At 43.5% G+C, this 18,664-nt stretch overlaps 1 protein-coding gene across 4 annotated transcripts in view; it reads right to left on the minus strand.

Moving 5' to 3' along the window:
- Window positions 1–197, minus strand: part of IFT81 (intraflagellar transport 81) — an 83,540-nt gene extending 83,343 nt beyond the window's left edge. For all 4 annotated transcript variants that reach the window (XM_041729452.1, XM_041729453.1, XM_041729450.1 and 1 more), the window contains exon 1: window positions 86–197. The gene's annotated coding sequence lies outside the window, so the exon portion shown is untranslated. The remainder of the gene's footprint in view (window positions 1–85) is intronic.
- Window positions 198–18,664: the final 18,467 nt, after the last annotated feature.

Genomic DNA, 18,664 nt, shown 5'->3' on the forward strand with positions numbered 1-18,664 from the left:
AGCTGCACTGAGAAGGGCAGGAGGAGGAGCTCGTTCTTTTGGGGGGTCTCGGGGGGAGTTTCCGAACGCGTGTTGGCGAGGTTACCTCAAATTCTCCTCAAGAAACCACTTTTCCCCCCCGCAGGAGGCATCCAGGCTCTACTGGGTTCCTAGGGACACGCTCCTTGGCAACGGTTGCTAGGCCGTGGAATTACGTCACTTCCGGCGGGTGGGCCGGGGCGTTTCCGCGAGGCCCTCGGGCGCGCGCGCGCCGGGACCGCGCTCCCTGGCGGTAGTTCCCGGCTCACGTGCGCGGCGCGTTCGCGGGTCCTGAGCCGCAGCGAGGACTGGGGACCGCTGTGCTTACATGTCAGCTGGCGAGGAACATCTGAAAGAGGAAAAATGAAATTCCTCTTGCCCTGAAAACTTGGTTGCCTGTTCAAACATCTTGGAAGAAACCAACTACAGATTTAGCATCAGTCTTAGAGCAAAATAAAACAAAACAAACCAAAAAAACCCCCCAAATTCCGTATTAGGCATCTCCTGTTTGCCTTGCCCTGTACTGGCTGCTGGGGGTGCAAGTGAAGCCAGGAATTACTGGGCTCCTGTTCTCAAGGAACAGAGTCCAGTGCTGATAAAGAGACGATTGAAAGGCAACTCCAATACAACTATCATAAAAAGGCCCAGTGATGGGGGAGCCCGGATGAAGTATCCCGAGTTTATTTGAGACTGAAGGGACTGTACTATCAGGAAAGTTTCCATCAAAGTGATGTTTAAGGATCAGTAAAAAAAAAAAAAAAAATTAGCCTAAGGGCAGAGGGATCAGTAAAAATTAGCCAAATGGGCAGAGGGAACAGAACATCACAAGATTAATCAATCCATTGCTGGCTGCCTTCTGACTATTCAACCATTAAGCAGAGGCATCCTGGGGGGCTCTTGGAGGAAACAGAAGACCCATCCCAGCCCACAGATGCTCATGATGAGTTGAAGGAGGCAACACTTAAAAACTTTGAAAAGGTAAATAATTTAAATAACTTTGGGAGAAACAAAAGATCTGTACAAGTGATTGCATAATTAATTGATCCTGGTGGGTGTATTAGGAGATTCTCTGGGCCACCTGGATTTGAAACTGGGTCTGCCATTTTGTGGCCTCACCTCTCTGAGCTTTCCTGTTCTCAACTATAAAGTGTGGCTCTAGAGGCCCCTGAGTGGCCCAGTTAGTTAAGCATCTGCCTTCAGCTCAGGTCATGATCCCAGGGTCCTGGGATGGATCAATCCCTTCGTGGGGCTCTCTGCTCAGTGGGGAGCCTGCTTCTCCCTCTCCCTCTGCCTGCTGCTCTGCCTACTTATGCTTTGTCAAATAAATAAATAAAATCTTAAAAAAAAAGTATGTCTATAATAATACTTTCCTCAAAATGTTGATGTGAGGATTAAGAGAATCAATACAGGTAAAGTGATTAGGGTATAAGTGCCTGACATTGGAAGAGCTAAGGGCATTTTACCTTTTTTCTTCTACTTTTTGAAAAACAAGACGGTTAGATATGCTCCTTCTGCAGAGTCTACAGATGTAGGCTATCGAAAGATAAGTGTGGTTTATCGGGTAGTTTTTAGTTCCTCCTCTGCCTGTTACAGCTATTACAGAAACACTATAATTTTCAGTTATGAGAATGTAATCATGTGTAAACTGGAGTAAGCAACAGAATCCACTCTTTACACTCAAATGGACTTTATGCTTAATGCGGTTGCTCTGGAACACAGGGAAGAATTTGAGGTCAGTCAGCATGCTTCTTGGGATCCCTGTATTGAGAAACACTTTTTTTTTAAAGGTTTTATTTATTTGAGAGAGTAAGTGAGCACAAGCTGGGAGGAGGGGCAGAGAGAAAGGGAGAAGCAGACTCCCCACTGAGCAGGGAACCCGACACAGGGGCTCAATCCCAGGATCCTGGGATCATGACCTGAGCCGAAGGCAGATGCTTAACTGACTGAGCCACCCAGGTGCCCCTACTGAGAAGCTTATATTCCAACTTGAACCAAAAAGGAGAGACATAGAGAAGCCTCATCATATTAGGCCTCTGCCTATCTATAGGGCCCAGATACAGACCAAAGGATAACTTACCACCACCTGATTCACTTAAGATAAAACTTTAAATGGATTCATGAAGGGTCCGAGAAGAACTTCTCAGCAACAATTCCAGAACACTGAAGGCTGATTACATCCCAAGTCAATCCACCCTCGTGAAGACATTTTTTTTCCCTCTTAGATGCTTTGTTTTTTTCGTTTTAAGATTTTATTTATTCGTGAGAGACACAGAGAGAGAGAGAGAGGCAGAGACACAGGCAGAGGGAGAAGCAGGCTCCATGCAGGGAGCCTGACGTGGGACTCAATCCCGGGTCTCCAGGATCACACCCTGGGCTGCGGGCGGCGCTAAACCGCTGTACCACCCGGGCTGCCCTCCCTCTTAGATGCTATATTGAGTCTTCCTTGTAAACCCCCAAAGATGCCTCTTGGCTGAACTGTATTTGACATTTTTAGTAGATGAAGGAAAGTCCAGTTATATGAGATAGTCTTTCTGAAAGATTCCCACCCCTACCCTGACTCTATCAAAAAAAAAAAAAAAAAAGCTTCATCAAAATTCAAATACATACAATTCACCCATTTAAAGTATTTAATTTACACTAATCCAAAAGGATATGTGTTTATTGCTGTTTATTGCAGCATTATTTACAATAGCCAATATATGGAAGCAACCCGTGTTTATCAATAAACAAATGGATAAAGAAGATACACACACACTAGAATATCACACCGCCATGAAAAAGGATGAGATCTTGCCATTTGTGACAACAAGGATGAACCTAGAGGGTTTAAGTGCTAAGTGAAGTAAGTCAGACTCAGAAAAACAAATATTTCATTCATGTAGAATCTAAAAAAACAAAACAAATGAATAAATAAACAAAACATATCATACCTATAAATACAGAGAACCAAGTGGTAGTTGCCAGAGAGAAGAGGGGGTGAGGGAGTTTCACAAAATAGTTGAAAGAGAGTGGAAGAAACAGGCTTCCAGTTAAGTAACGAATAAGTCATGGGAATAAAAGGCATAGGGTAGAGAGTATATAGTCAATGATATTGTAATAGTGATGGATGGTGATGGATGGTAGCTACACTTGTGGTGAGCATAACATAACATATAGAGAAACTGAAGCACTATGTTGTACACTTGAAAACAACATAACAATGTGTGTCAACTCTTCTCAAATTTTAAAAATATTATAAAATATAAAGTACACAACTTAATGGCTTTTAGCATATTGTGCACCCATCACCACTATCTAATCACAGAACATTTTCATCAGCCCAAAAAGGAAGCCTGTACCTTTTAGTCATCATCTCCTAGTTTGCAATTTTAAAAAAAACCTGCCACCTCTCAGACCCTGGCAACCAACAATCTTCTTTCCTTCTCTATGACTATACCTTTTTTGGACATTTCATATAAAAGGAATCATAAAGTACGTGGTGGCTCTTTGTGTTTGGCTTCTTTTCGCTTAGTATGTTTTCAAGGTTCATCCATGCTGTAGTGTGTATCTGTACCTCATTCCATTTTGTGACAATAATATTCCATCGTTCATCCATTTATCAGTTGATGGACATTTGGATTGTTTCCATTTTTTGGCTATAATGAACGATGTGCTATGAACATCTGTGTACATACTTCCACTGTCTTATGGACAGAGCACTTCTGTTGGCTACATCAGATGAGCAAAGTATGTACATCAGGGGCATGAGTAAGTGGGAGGTGGGTGGCCATTCATTCTTGGGTGTCTTTTCCTTTTAATTCTTGTTAATTTTAGCCTCTTGGGTGCTCTGTAGTTGTAAACCATAGAACCAAAGATGTGGATTCCTTAGAAGTTTTTGGTTATAACAACAAACTGTTGTTGAAACCTACTTGTCCCTTGCTACCAAAACACTAAAACACCCAATCTGCTTCTCACCTGAAGCCCTCTGATAAGATGCTGTCACATGAAAGTGTGCTTTACATGTTGACCAGCCTCTAGTGGAGAAGAAGGTGGGGACAGGTGTGGAGGAGGTGAGAGAAACTAGAAGCTGCCCCTTACAACTCCCTTATTTAACCTTGTAGATGCTGCAAGTCCACCCACAGTTGTGAAATTCTACTCTGGTTCTTCAGGGGAGAAAAAAATCACTCCTGGTCAAATGTATTTTTCAAGACCCAGTTTAGTACAAAATTAAAATAAGGAAGGTGTCATTATTTCATGCATTTGTGAAGTCCAAGGATATCTGTCTTCAGGTATGGCTTGATCTAGGTCATCTTGACATTGTTTCTCCCTCCATTTCTAGGTCTCTTATCTCCACTTTCCTCTGAATGGGCTATTAGTAGCAAGAGGTTTATATTCTTCCAGCCTAGCAACCTCACTAAAAGAATCTTTTCTCCAACAGTTCCAGAAAATTCTCAGGGCTGACCCTCACTAGTTTCAAGTATGTCAGACTGTTCCTGAATCAATTGCTATGACTTTGATAGGTGAGTCCGGTGAGGGCTGCCCCCCAAAAGGAAAAGCTGCCCTCAAAAAAGGAAGAACTACCCCCAAAAAGGAAGAGCTCTTACCAGAGGTAGAGATGCAGTGGAAACAAGAACAACAGATGTCTCCTACAGTAGTCAGGGAAGGTGTTTAAATCTTAAAAGCTGGGTAAGCAAAACCAGAAGATGAAGAAATGAGCCTGTACTTATTCTGGGGAGTATCCATATCAGTGCAAACCTCCTCCCTGATTTCCTCCCAACAAATCCTCTTTATTCAGTGTAGGCTTCTGTTGTGGGGCCAAATGAGGTCCTGAGATATCAGCAGACTTCCCAGGTCCCCACAAAAATCTAAGGATGCTATGAACATAATGCCTCCAGCCTCTTCTCGTTTCAGAACTTTCAAACAAGAACTTCCCTGTGCAGAGTCAGGGAAGCCAAGCCAATTTTCTGTTTTTGGTATTAAATTTAGACCTTTCATCCTGACCATGAGATATTTCTGGATTCTGCATGAGTATTCTGAGAATGCCAGTTTTCCAGATGCTACCCCATCTGGGGCTACTCTGCACACTGCCCACTTTATCTCATTCTTTTCAAACTGGGAAAAATGATCCACACACAGGGACAAATTCAGAAGTGGGTTATTCTGCTATTCATTAATTGTCACTTAATGCCATTGCCATCTAGGTTACTTGGAGAGGAAAGAAATTGAATTTAAATGGAAACCTGAATTGAGTTTTGCATATATCCTAAATTGCCTTGGCTCTGGCAATTTAATCTTGTGGGTGTGTTTAGTAGCAGAACGTGCTTTCCTAAAAGGTAAAAAGATAAATAATATGTGAAACATTCAACTGGTTGGATGAGATTCCAGAGATCCTGTTTTTTTTTTTTTAAGGTTTATATATATTTTTTAAATTTTATTTAAGAGAGAGAGAGAGGCAGAGACACAGGTAGAGGGAGAAGCAGGCTCCATGCAGGAAGCCTGACTTGGGACTTGATCCCAGGTTTCCAGGATCATGCCCTGGGATGAAGGCAGCACTGAACCACTGAGCCACCCAGGCTGCCCAGAGATCTTGTTAAATATGTGTGTGGTACTACATTTTTGTAAAATGGTTTTTAAATGGATTTTGTGAGATTAATGGACAATGTAGAGGAGTCAAAATAGTAATGCAATTCATATTAAGTCCTTGGGTATGAGTTTATGGATTGTAATATAGGATGCACCTAACACTTTCACTGGGCTCAAATAAAATCATGTCACCTCTTACTGAGTGCTTACTGTATGTCAGGAACTCTGTTAAATACTTCACATTTGTGTCAGAATTTATTAAAATATTAATTTATGTGTGTGCTCCTTCTGTTTCTCCTCCTCTGGAAAAATCTGCGCTGCCTTGAGTTCTGCAGGCTGAAATCAGAAGTTGTACTTCCTGCCTTTTGTAAAGGTCTGAAGTCCTTTGGGGGAGATTATACTGGTTGTCCTCAAGGGGGAAGCGGAGAGGAATTCCTTCCAAAGCAAGGAGAGAGAAGAGAGTTGCTAAGAAGAATAAGAAAGGATCACAGGTTGATCATTCTGGGGCAGCTCCTAAGAAGGGAAGAAGATGAGGAAGCCACATTGTGAATCCAGTAGCTTCTGGTGCGGCCAAAACTCCTTGCCCCAGGCCTGACGTGGAAGCATTGGCAGTATTAAACCTGAAAGGACCAGGCAGTCTGGGATGATGGGTAGGTGATCAAGGAATCACTGGTATGAGCCAGTGACAGAAGACTGCAAGTGACTCTCTGAAGCTGTGTCCCTGCAGAATTTCCCAGGGACTTGGCAACCCCCAGGATGTGTGTGAGAAGGAAATGACCAATAATGACAGGATGGGATCTCAGGTTTCAGTTGATGGATAAAATAATTCCTTTCCTCTTGCAAATCTGAGTGGTAGACTAAAATGGCTCATCTCTGTATCTATCAGCTTCTGGGGAAGGTTGCCTAATAGGACCCATTAGATGCAGCCAATCTTGACCTCACTCTTCTTCAACCCTCTGATCTCCCACATGGCCTCTAATTGGCTAAACCCAATAGGGTGCCAAAGTAAGTAAGCAAACCCCTTGAGGTCATCAGTGCAGGACACAAGAGCCAGGAAGAAAATGTCAGAGTGGGGATCCGGAGGGGGAGACTGGATGAATTATAAGTTGAATTATATATCGAGTGATACAATCCAAGTGATGGGCAGAAAAGTCAACTGGTGAGGTCAACTGCACTACCTGCATGTATCCAAGCTCCCCTTGGCTCCCTAGCTAAAGCTCTGGCATCCTTGAAGTTAGGCCTAATTTCATTTTAGCATTCTGCCCACATTCATATCATCTCATTTAATCTTCACAACAAGTCTGCAAGGACAGTATTGTTTTTTTCTATTTTATAATTAAGGAAATCGAGGCCTGGAGAGTTACTAGAGGGCCCAAGGTCACAGAACTAGCAGCTGGCTAAGCCAAGATTCAGACAGGGTCAGCCTGATCCCAGAGCCATTTTCACCAACCTACTAAACTGGCTCAAAACCGGCTCAGCAGAATCTGAAAGAAGGACCATAAATCAGGCCACTGAAGCAGGAGGCAAAGGGATTTTCTGTGTGGGAGGGCCAGTGTTAATAACATGCTGTCTGGCCTTCTCTGCCTACAAGAGCTTTGCCAAAGGAAAGTCTTCTCTGATCCAGGTAGGGCTAATGGTTTAAAATCCAAGTACTTATCCTGGAATCACAGAGGGGGAAAACAGAGAAAACACTTGGCTTATGATGGGAAAAGAGTGTATTTTCATTTCAAATGCCTTTCAAGTTCTTTTTTTCCCAGCTGAGTGTTGGTGTATTTATAGAATTCAGGGGGAGTATTTAAGGGTAACCAGCAGTGGAGCTGCATTTTGGGCCATTAGGAAGCTCCGAATCATGAAGGAAAAGGTTGACTGGAGGGGACAAGTGAAGGCCAAGATTAGCAGGACACAAATTGGCCTTCTCCTTCATGTTGCCAAGAACTTCTCTCTCTTCTGGGCTGATGACGTCAAATCAAAGTCTATAAGTGTGCTATAGATGGAATCACAGAGCCAAACTGATGGGCAAACAGATGAATGGCTAAACAAGTTGTGGTATAAATATACAGCACAATATTATTCAACCATAAAAAGAAGTAAGTATGGACACATGCTACAACGTTGATGAACCTTGAAAACATTTTGTTAAGTGAAAGAAGCCAGACACAAGTCAACATACTTTATGATTCAATTTATAGGAAATATCAAGGAGAGGCAAATCCACAAAGGCAGATGCAGATTGGTGATTGCCAGGAGCTGAGGGGACAGACAATGTGGAACAACAACGTATTGGCTATAGGATTTCCTTCTGGAGCGATGGAAATCTTCTGGAGATAGAGGTGGTGGTTGCACAGTATTGTGAATGTACTCAATGTCACCGAATTTTTCTAAGAAGGTTTATTTTATACAATGTGAATCTCACCTCAATTAAAAATAAAAGATGGGCAGTCGGGGTCTTGGGAGGTCAACCATCCATCCTAAGTCTTTTAGGCTGTCTTTGTCAAGTCCCAGCACCACATGCCATAAGGCTTAATTTCATTCTAGGCTTTCCTTCTCTCTCTGTCTCTCCTCCCCAACCAAAGGCCTCCCTTCTGTGGCTCACACACACCAAACCCATCCCAGCCTCAAGACCTTGGCATTGCTCTTTCTTCTGCCTGGCTAATCTTCACCCAGGTCATCCTCTGCCTGGCTCTGCCTCCTCACTCAGGAGGAGGAAATGAAGTGGAATAGAAAATATCATACAGAATAAGGTAAACATTTCTGTCAGAAACCACTCCAAATTTATTAGCTTAAAAAAACAACACTTTTTTTTTCCTCCCCCTCACAAGTCTGTGGGTTAGCCAGGCTCAGCTGGCCAGTTCTTCTGCTCCACGTAGTATGTGCTGGGGTCAGCTTATGGCGGAATGCAGCTGGGAGTTCATCGGTGGTTAGAACATCCAGGAGAGCTTCCTTCCTTTCCAGGGCCTCAGTGCTGGCTGCTATTTCTCCTTCACATGGACACTCTCTCTCCTTGTGGTCTCTCCTCATGCAGTGATCCAAACTGAGCTTCCTTACATGGCAGCAGGGTAGCAAAAGTGAGAGCCACCAGGCCTTGTAAAACAGAGGCCCAGAACAAGCGGTGTCATTTCTGTTGCATTCTGTTGGTGCACGATTGTTTTGTGAAGGTTTTATTTCAATTTGATAAAAATGCACGTATGTCCTTTGGGTCACACAACAAATATATTCTTGTTGTGAGTCACAGTCAAAAGATTAAAAAAACACACTTCTTCTGCATCCCTTTTTATATTTCTTCCGTAGCACTTAGTACTCTCTGAACTTAATTTACTTGATTGTATATCTCTCCCATTAGAATATAAGCTCTCTGAGGGCAAGGATCTTTTCTGCCTTGTTCACTTCTATGTCCCCAGCACCTAACAGGGCCTAGCACTTAATAGGTGCCTAATACACATCTGCTGCTATTAAATAGGTAGAAACAGCTCTCAGATATTGGGTGCTAAGCATGTAAAAGTATTGTCTCATTTACTTCATTCAACACATATTTGAGCACAGACTTTGTGCCAGGCACTATTCTAGGTACTGGCAAAATGACAGTAAACATAATCCCTGCCCTTACCGAGTTTACATTTCACTATGATACTAGAATAGTATCGAGTAGATTTGTTGATACTGTTTTGACAGATAAGGAAACTGAGAGTCAGAGAGGTCAGGCAACCTGCCCAAGGTCACACAGCTAATCATTTCAGCCTGACCTGGCTCTACTCCACTCTACTGCAATCACTGGGTTTTGCCCAGAGATGGGTCTAAGTGGTTACAGATCTCAATTCCTGCAATTGCTTCTCTGAAGCATCAAACTTGTCTTTCTGGAATCAAGCACAGGCAGTGGGAAAAGGTGAGTTCCATGACCTCACAGTCCTGCCCTCCCCCTCCAACCCCCCACTTTGTGACAATGGCTCACACCTGGGGTGTTGCAGATTTGAGCCATGGCTCTCAGTCACCCCCACTGTCTTATCAGCATGTGACATCCCCAAGTGCCTGGGGCCTGCAGGCCTGGCAAAGAATGCAGCCGGAACAAAAATAAACCTGCCACATTCCTTGGCAGCCCCCTGCCCCTTCCCGCTCTCCAGCCATCCATCCTCACAGCAGAGCCTGCCAGGGAAGGCCAAGAGAGGGAGAGCAGGGCGGAGGAAGCCAGTGCTGCTGGCCAACCCCTGGAAAGAGAGGGAGAGGGGAAGAGAGGAAGAGAAAGAGAGAGAGATCACCTTATATGGGAACGTGCACAGACAATGTGTGGCAATGCCTTCGAGTGCAGCAGAGGTCAGATACCAGACAGATGGAAGAAATTAAACATGGGACAGAGCGTGTTCCTGGGCCCTGAAAACAGCTCTTGTTTCACAGCAAGTTCGCACAAAGCCTGGCCCGTTTTCCTTTTTTGCCTAAGCCGAGCAAGATGTGCGTCCTAAACTCTACATGACTTTGACTCAGGCCCCCTGACTCTGGCTTGGCTGAGGTCTCATCCTTTAAAGTCATTTCTTTGATGAACAAAACTCCTCTCCAAAGTACATAAATTAATGGTTAATGAGTAAATATGCCTTCATTTCTCATTTTTTCATTCATCCATTCAACAAATATAGAGGACCAATTATGCCTCAGGCACTGAGCCAGGGACTAGGAAGACAACGTCAATGATGATGATGATGATGATGGTGATAGTGACCGTTTGTTGATTTGCACTCATAAATATTTCAATTCATAATAATTTATTCAGCACTTCCATGTTCTAGTCATTGGTAATACAGAACATTGCTCTAGAATAATCTGATCCCTGTTCTGTGGAGTATGCAAGGCAGGTGAGGGAAAGTAGAAATGGCAGATATTGAAGACACAATTCCAGAGGCCCCTTATGACAGCATTTTGAATTAGCTACCATTACATTTCCATTTATCCCAGGATTTTTCAACCCCAGCACTATGGATATTTTGGGCTGGATCATTCTTTGATGGGGGTAGGTGGGTGGGGCAGGGGCGCTACTCTGTGCATTGTAGGACATTCAGCAATGTTCATGGCCTCTAGCCACATGGTGTCAGTACCAATAACCCCCTCTCTTTCTAGTTCCTCCACTTGTGACAACCAAAACATGTCTCCAGACACTGCAAAATGTCCCCCCGGGGGAGAGGGCAGGGATGACAAAACTGTTCCTGGTTGAGAATCACTAATTCAACAGATGAGGAAGTAGAGACTCAGGGTGGGTTAAGAAACTTCCTAACGGTCAGACTGCTGGCCAGCAGGGCTCAAACCCTGATCACTCTTGATTCAAGGCCCCTGGGCATCATCATGACAGTGTGAAACTCTATTTCTGTGATAGCAGATAAACTATAAGTTTGGATGGTCATAGACTTCACTATCTCATTCCACAAAATGGAAGTCATGTGTGTTAGTTCAGATCTGCCAAGAAGCAGACACCAGGACAAATCTGAACGTGCATTCACCCAAGATTTACTGAGGATTTACTTGTGCTCGTGAAGGATACAAAGGAAGGGAGCTGAGTAGGCAGGAGAGTCTTCAACCTGTGATGCTAGCTTGACACCTGTGAAAGGTGAGAGGGAAGGAGGATGGGGCAGAAAGAGCCTTAGACAGCAGTGTAACTGGAAAAGTCTGGCCATGCTGATGGGAGTTCCCAAGCCAAAGTAAGGCTGTAAGAGGAATCCCAGGCCCAGCAGCAGGGGAATTGCACTAGCACCCCCACTATGCTTGGTCGTTGGCTGGGAGCAGCTGGGGGAAGTTGGGGGAGCCGGAGGGGCAGGACCCAGGACTGTCAGTCAAACATGTTCCTCGAGGCAGATTCCCTGAAGGAGTTCTCAATGTTGTGCACTCGCGGCTGCCGCATCATCAGAGAGGCACTGCCCTGTGCTTACTTTCACTTTAAGGCAAAGAGATCTAGAAGGCACTGGAGATACAGTGGGTTACAAAGCCAGGTTGGCATCCTTTAAGCAAAAGGGTCCATTTTCCTTGGAATGTCTTGAGCTTATTAGTGGACTTCAGTCAGCTCCAACTTGGGTACCCCCAGCAAGGAGGTAAGGAGAGCTGCCTTGGGGAGCTACTTTGTAGTGTGTGAATGTGGATACTCCCTAAAATTCTGTTTCCCCATCTGCATAATGTAATCAACCTGCCTTATCCTGTAGGGTTGATGTGAGGATTGAATGAGTATTTATGGAGTTACTTTTCAGGAGAAGATGGAGGTCCTCCTGCATGAACTTTCCACCTAACCCTTAGTTTTGTACAGATAGCTCCCTGCTAACCACCCTCTCTCATCCTTCCAACTGAGATTCATCTTGGCATCTACACAAGGGATTACAAACTAGCATTCCCAGGGCTAAGTTTCACAGATAGACAAGTTGTGTTTGGCTCACAGAATGTTAAATAAACTAACCAATAGGATGAACCAACGTTTGAAAATTGAGATGTTTCAAAATGAGGCCAATCAAAACCAATGTATCTCAATTCCATTTGTTTGGGCTGTCTGGATTTCTGGGTTCCCTTGAAAATGTGGGAAAGCTAGATATGCTGGGTGGCAGATTGGCTAAAGTCGAGGAGAGGCTGCCTGCTTCAGATGAGACTTGCTCTGACCTAGTTTCTAGTCCTCACACTCCCATCATCTGTCATCCTGAAGCCAGCGTCAGTTGCTGATTATCATCAGGTTTGTGCTGTCATTTTTCTTAGAAAACTATTCCTTTGTCTCATGTATTTATCAAAGGGAAAAAGGTAGACCAGGAGATCTTGATCCTTCTTGCACCTGATCCCACTCCACTTCACTGAGATTACCACCTGGCACTTCCAAGTTTACCTGTAGACCTGCAGCATTTTAAGCCCTTCTGGAATTTCCTTCCTAAAATTATCCCTGCAATTTCATAAGAATCCTCTACATTTTTATTTCCCCTTAGTTCACAAAGCACAGTCATTCACCCAAGAGGCATATATCATTTCCTTCATTTTAGAGAGTAGTGTAGCCCTGGAAGATGATGTGATCTGCCCAAGGACACAGCTGGTTAGTGGCAGAATGAAGTCCTACTGACCCTAAGTCTGATATTTTTCCATTACTCTAGGCTGCAAAGTGTATTAGAACTTTCAGTTGCAAAAGACAGAAAATTAATTGAAACTGGCTTAAGAAAAAAAAAGCAACTTATTAGTACATATAACTGGACAATCTAAAGGAGCCATATGCTTCAAGTACAACTGGATCTAGGAGCTCATATATTGTCCTCAGGACTCCTGCTTCCCTACCATGGACTCCTTCCCTCTAGCCTCCCAATATGCACCAGTCTTCTCTGTTACCTGGGTGGCTAGCTGCTCTGCCTTTATTCCTGGAACATTCCCCTCCTCTCATTGGAGGGCCAGCCTTATACACTCTTTTCTCATTCTAATGGACTTCAAGACCCATGAAGCCTCCCCTATTCAACCATTGTGAGCTAGAATGAAATTCTTGCTCTGTACAGTTAGAGTCTGAATTGGCACTCAGCTCCACAGCTGTTGAATGAATGAGTGAATGAATGAATGAGGGGAAATTTTGCATGAAATGCAACAATTAGAAAACAGGGCCTAGATTAGCAGAAAATAAACAAGAGTGTTAGCAGTGGCTATCTTGATGGGTTATAGGTGATTCTGGCTTTTCTTAATTCCTTTCAGTATTTTCTATGATTTAAAACAACAACAACAACAAATGGTAATAGAAAAGGGAATTAAGAGAAGTCTGGTTTAAATAGCTGGATATACACAAGATGAGGGCAAGGGCCAAGTATTGTTCCTTTCCATTCCCCTAACTCCCAGAAGTGGGGTACACTCAGTGAAAGAGTCAGCTTGAGCTTCTTAAGAGCTAAATTAACAGTGTCAGGACTTATAACAGACTGTTGATTTCCTTCCCAAAAGCCAATCCTCCTTTCTTCTTTCAGGCTCTCCAATCCCTATTGTGTGTGGTGTCTCCCCACCTCCTCCCCACTGCCATGTGTTTCACTGAGGCAGACCCCAGCCCCAACCCCTCCTCTAGAAGCTGAATCCTGTCTGGTCTAATTCAGAGTTTCTTAACCTCAGCACTATTGCCACTTTGGGGCAGGATAATTACTGATTTGTTGAGTTGCTTCTGAGCCACCTTAGAGTTTACTTGTTATACGAAGTAAAAATTTTCCTTACTGTTTAAAAGTTAAGCTAATTTGAGTTGTATCTTTCTATTACAGCATCTTAACCAACCCAAGGGTCTGTGAAAGACATCGCAAAACATACAAATAAAGCAGCCATCAAAAACAGGGATTCTGGGATGCCTGGGTGGCTCAGCAGTTGGGTGTCTGCCTTCAGCTCAGGGTGTGATCCTGGAGTCCCTGAGTCCCGGGATTGAGTCCTGCATTGGGCTCCCAGCATGCAGCCTGCTTCTCTGTCTATGTTTCTGCCTCTGTGTGTGTGTGTCTCTCATGAATAAATAAATAAAATTAAACAAAACAAAACAAAACAAAAACATTCTCTTAGTGGTCAGGAGCGGATGTCAGAATCTGGAATGGGGACAGATGTATCATTTGACAGTCCTTTTTGAGTACCACTATTGATCTACAACTATTCCATTTCCACAAGAAATTGTTAATCGCCCATGCTGAGACAGAGAGAGGGACTTCATTCCTTTTGTAAAACAACACAATATTTGGACTAGAACCCACTACATCGTATCACGTAAAAAATGTTGCAAAACACCAAGTTCTGTACTTTTTAAGCAGATAGTTCTGGGAGTCTACCCAACAACCTCTAAAACGAAGCTGACTGAGGAAATGGTAAGCCAAAGGGCATAACCTCTAAAAGCCTCTGTTTTGCTCAACTGTAAGCTGGAGAGAAACAAGATGAGAATTACTCTGATATTAAGTAGAAAATACTTCATGAACCATAAAGCAATAATAGATTATCTATACTAAGCAGACCAGACAGGCAGCAAAACGTTGCCAGAGTTGGAACCATCTAAATTTAGGTATGGTGGGACTGAAATTATCAGTCAATTATTTTTATGTGGCCCTGTTCAATTCCTTATGCTTCTGAGCTCTGTTTCCTCATCTGTGTGCTGTGGCAAGACCTTATTCTGACTGTGCATCGATCATAAAATAAGGCTCTTTATTATTATTCCCCCACAGTTTTCTGGTCTGAGTCAGATAATAGCAACAGAGCAACTAGAACTAGCCTTGGAGGCAGATACTCCACAGTGAATATTGGGGCATCGCTGCCCTCTGCTGGTCAGCTGCAGTGCCACAGTGGTTACAGACAGTAAGAGGGTCCCTGGACCAGGACCCCTGGGATAATGAGAGGCATGGAGGTTAAGGGACTTGCCGAAGGACACGGAGTCAGCTTTATATAGATCACCCGGACTCCTGACTCTAATCTCTTTCTAGAGGGAGAAAAATGAGGACTGGAAAGTTATCCAATGTGGTTTCACTCTTGCTGCGCTCTGAGCTTTTCTAGATAATCTGATTGGAATGTTTTCTCTCATTCTTCCTTTACTACCCAAACTGCTTAGACTTCCTTTACCTTTTCAAGGCAGCCACCACTGGTCCTGATGTGCTTTACAGAAATGATCTGGATCCTTACAACTGCTTTGGAAAGTGGTCCAGGGAACTAAAGCTCAGAAAGGTTAAGACACAGGACCGAGGTCCAACAGCCAGGAAGCACAGGAACCAGGATATGAACTCTCACCTGAGACCCCAAAGCCCACATTCTACCTGCCGAACAAAACAAGGCAAAACAACATAGTAACTTGTGAAGACGTGATTAAAGGTAACGTGAGTAATGATTAATTAATAAGTAAAGGTCATTTTGCATTTTTTTGAATGCCCGAAAACAGTATTTGCTGGGAAGACATATGATGAAATGGTAAGAGGGAAGTTTTTTGAGCATCTGTCATATCCTGGTGACATTCACATACAACATCTGTTAAATCTATTGACACGTATATGATCTGGGATCCTGTCTACCATACTGAGGCACAAACGAAGAAATTATGTTCAAGGAAGTTAAGAAATTTACCTAATGTCATGGTGAAAGCTGGCATTCAGACTCGAATCCCCCTGCTTAATATGAGTATATAAATAAATTATGCTGTTAACACAAAGAGAGGGGGTGCCTGGGTGGCACAGTTGGTTAAGTTTCTGAATCTTGATATCAACTCAGGTCATGATCTCAGGGTTTGAGATGGAGCCTCACTTCAGGCTCAGCACAGAGTCAGCTTGAGATTCTCTCTCTCCTTCTCCCTCCACCCCTCTCCCCACTCATGCTCTCTCTCTCTCTTCCTCTCTCTCTCAAGTAAATAAATAAGGAAAATCTTTAAACAAACAAACACAAACAGAGGAAAGTGCATGTTAGCCTGGGTCAGGCTGGCCTCTCAGCTATGAAACCCCTCAGATTCTCCTATAAACCATTTCCTTCCTCAGGGCCTCAGGATTTGAAGTCCTCCTAATTAAAACCCTTCATTTCCCTTTTTTAAAGATTTTATTTATTTGAAAGAAAGAGAGCACGAGTGAGGTAAGGGGCAGAGGGAGAAGCAGACTCTCCACTGAGCAGGACCAATGTGGGGCTTGATCCCAGTACTCCAGGATCATGATGTGAGCTAAAGGCAGTTGCTTAACTGACTGAGCCACCCAGGCACCCCCAATCCCCACATATCTGAGCTTACTATGTGCCAGGCCTGGGTTGGGTATATTAGGTATATTATTTCATTTCATTCTTTGTGAGAGGGGCAACCCCGGGTGGCTCAGCGGTTTAGCGCCGCCTTCAGCCCAAGGTGTGATCCTGGAGACCCAGGATCAAGTCCCACGTCCGGCTCCCTGCATGGAACCTGCTTCTCCCTCTGCCTGTGTCTCTGCCTCTCTCTCTCTCTCTCTCTCTCTGTGTGTGTGTGTGTGTCTCTCATGAATAAATAAAATCTTAAAAAAAATTCTTTGTGAGAACACTGTGAGGTAGATAACTATAGGGATCATTATCCCTATTTTACAGATGATCACATTGAAGCTGTGAGAAGTTATGTATCTTGCTCAAATGTGTGTGGGTGAGTCCAGGGGTTAATAATTCATTAATATTCTATGTGATATTATCTTCACAGTCTTATCCTTGTCCATCTGCAGACTGGAAAACATACAGACAAGTGAAAATGATTTGCCTCAGGGCCTTTGGACTTGCTATTCTCTCTGCCTGCAAAACTCTTCTCAGACATTCTGGTGGTTCACTCCCTCAGCCTCTTTAGGTCTTCACTTAAAAGTCATCTTCTCAAGCAGGCTTTTCCAACCACCTTATTGAAAAGTTCAACCACCACTCTTACATGTCAATGACAAAAAGACAACCCAATGCAAATGTAGGCAAAGGTCTTAACTAGACATCTCTCTAAGAAGATATACAAACGGCCAGTGAGCACATGAAGAAATGCTCGACACCTAATGACTTACATTAGGAAAACACAATTCAAAACCTCACCAGATACCAGTACTTACCACTCAGATGGCTGTTATTTACTAAATGGAAAATAACAAGTGCTGGCAAGGATGTGGAGAGATTGGAGCCTCCATACACTGCAGGTGGGATCAGAAAAAGGCCTGTCCACTGTGGGAAACAATTTGGCGATTCTAGTCTTAGGTTTTTACCCCAAAGAAATGAAAACAGGGGACGTCTGGGTGGCTCAGTGGTTGAGCATCTGCCTTTGGCTCAGGGCGTCATTTTAGGGTCTGGGATCAAGTCCCACATTGGGCTCCTTGCAGGGAGCCTGCTTCTCCTTCTGCCTAATGTCTCTGCCTTTCTCTGTGTTTCTCATGAATAAATAAAGTCCTTTAAAAAAAGAAATGAAAACGGGGATGCAAATACTTCTACCTGAAAGTTCATAGAGACACTATTCACAATAGCCAAATGTCCATCAGCTGATGAATGGATATATCAGATGTGATCTATCCATAAAACAGAATATTATTCAATGACACTAAATTGTTCACTTTGAAATGGTTAATTTTATGTTATGTGAATTTCACCTCAATTTAACCAACAAGTTCAACCCCAAACAACCTTATTTTCCTTCCCTGCGTGGTTTTTCCCCATCAGGCACATTGCCCCCTCCCTCACACACTATATATCTGACTTACTTATCAATTGTCCATTTTGTTTCTTTAGAATATAAGTTCCAAGAGAATGGGTATTTGGGTCTCTTTTCTTAACTCACATATCCTTAAAGAGTCACTGGCACTCAGTAAATATTTGTTATATAAATGAATTAGGAAGGATGTGGCACAGTGGGTTAAGCATCAGACTCTTGGTTTCCCTTCAGGTCGTGATCTCAGAGTCATGAGATTGAGCCCCACGTTGGGCTCTGTACTCAGCGCAGGGTCTGCTTGAAACTCTCTTTCCCTCTCCTGCTGCCCCTCACCCTGCTTGCTTGCTCTCTCAAATAAGTAAATAAGTCGAAAAGAAAAGAAAAGAAAAGAAAAGAAAGAAAAGAAAAGGAAAAAGAAAGATGTGGTGAAGAGTCCTGCCTCTCGAGCTCCACCTCATCTCCCTCAAATATGTTAACAATAACCCTCAATCTGAGCTCTTTTTTTTCCCTCCCTTTCCTGAGGAGCTGAATTCACAGGTTCTCATTTGGCTGAGCCCTTTAAACCTTCTCTGCTGGGAGTATGAAAGAAGAAGGACAGGAGAGGAGACAATGAATCCATCACAATGTAGAGAAATACTGTCTGCTCCTCTGCTCTGTGGCTTCCCACAGCAGTTTATGGGAGCCCCAGACCACAGCTATGAAGCCATCCTGTCCCCCAGCCAGGAGGACATCATCCCCAGCTGTACACAAGTGGCTCTTCAGAGGGTAGTATTTACAGGAACAAGTCAATAACCATTTATGGGACAGCTATCTGACACCGCCTTGTACCAGGCACTCAGCCAAATTACAAATGAAAGATATCATTCATCCACTCATGTGGTTGACAAACATTCATTGAACACCTACTATATGCCTTATATTTTGGCCCTTGATTTCACAGTTTACAGTTGAATTTACAGCTTAGATGCCAACCCTGTATAAACCAGGGTTTCTCAGCTCAGCACT

This window comes from Vulpes lagopus, chromosome 14 (assembly GCF_018345385.1).
Source record: "Vulpes lagopus strain Blue_001 chromosome 14, ASM1834538v1, whole genome shotgun sequence".
NCBI lineage: Eukaryota > Metazoa > Chordata > Mammalia > Carnivora > Canidae > Vulpes > Vulpes lagopus.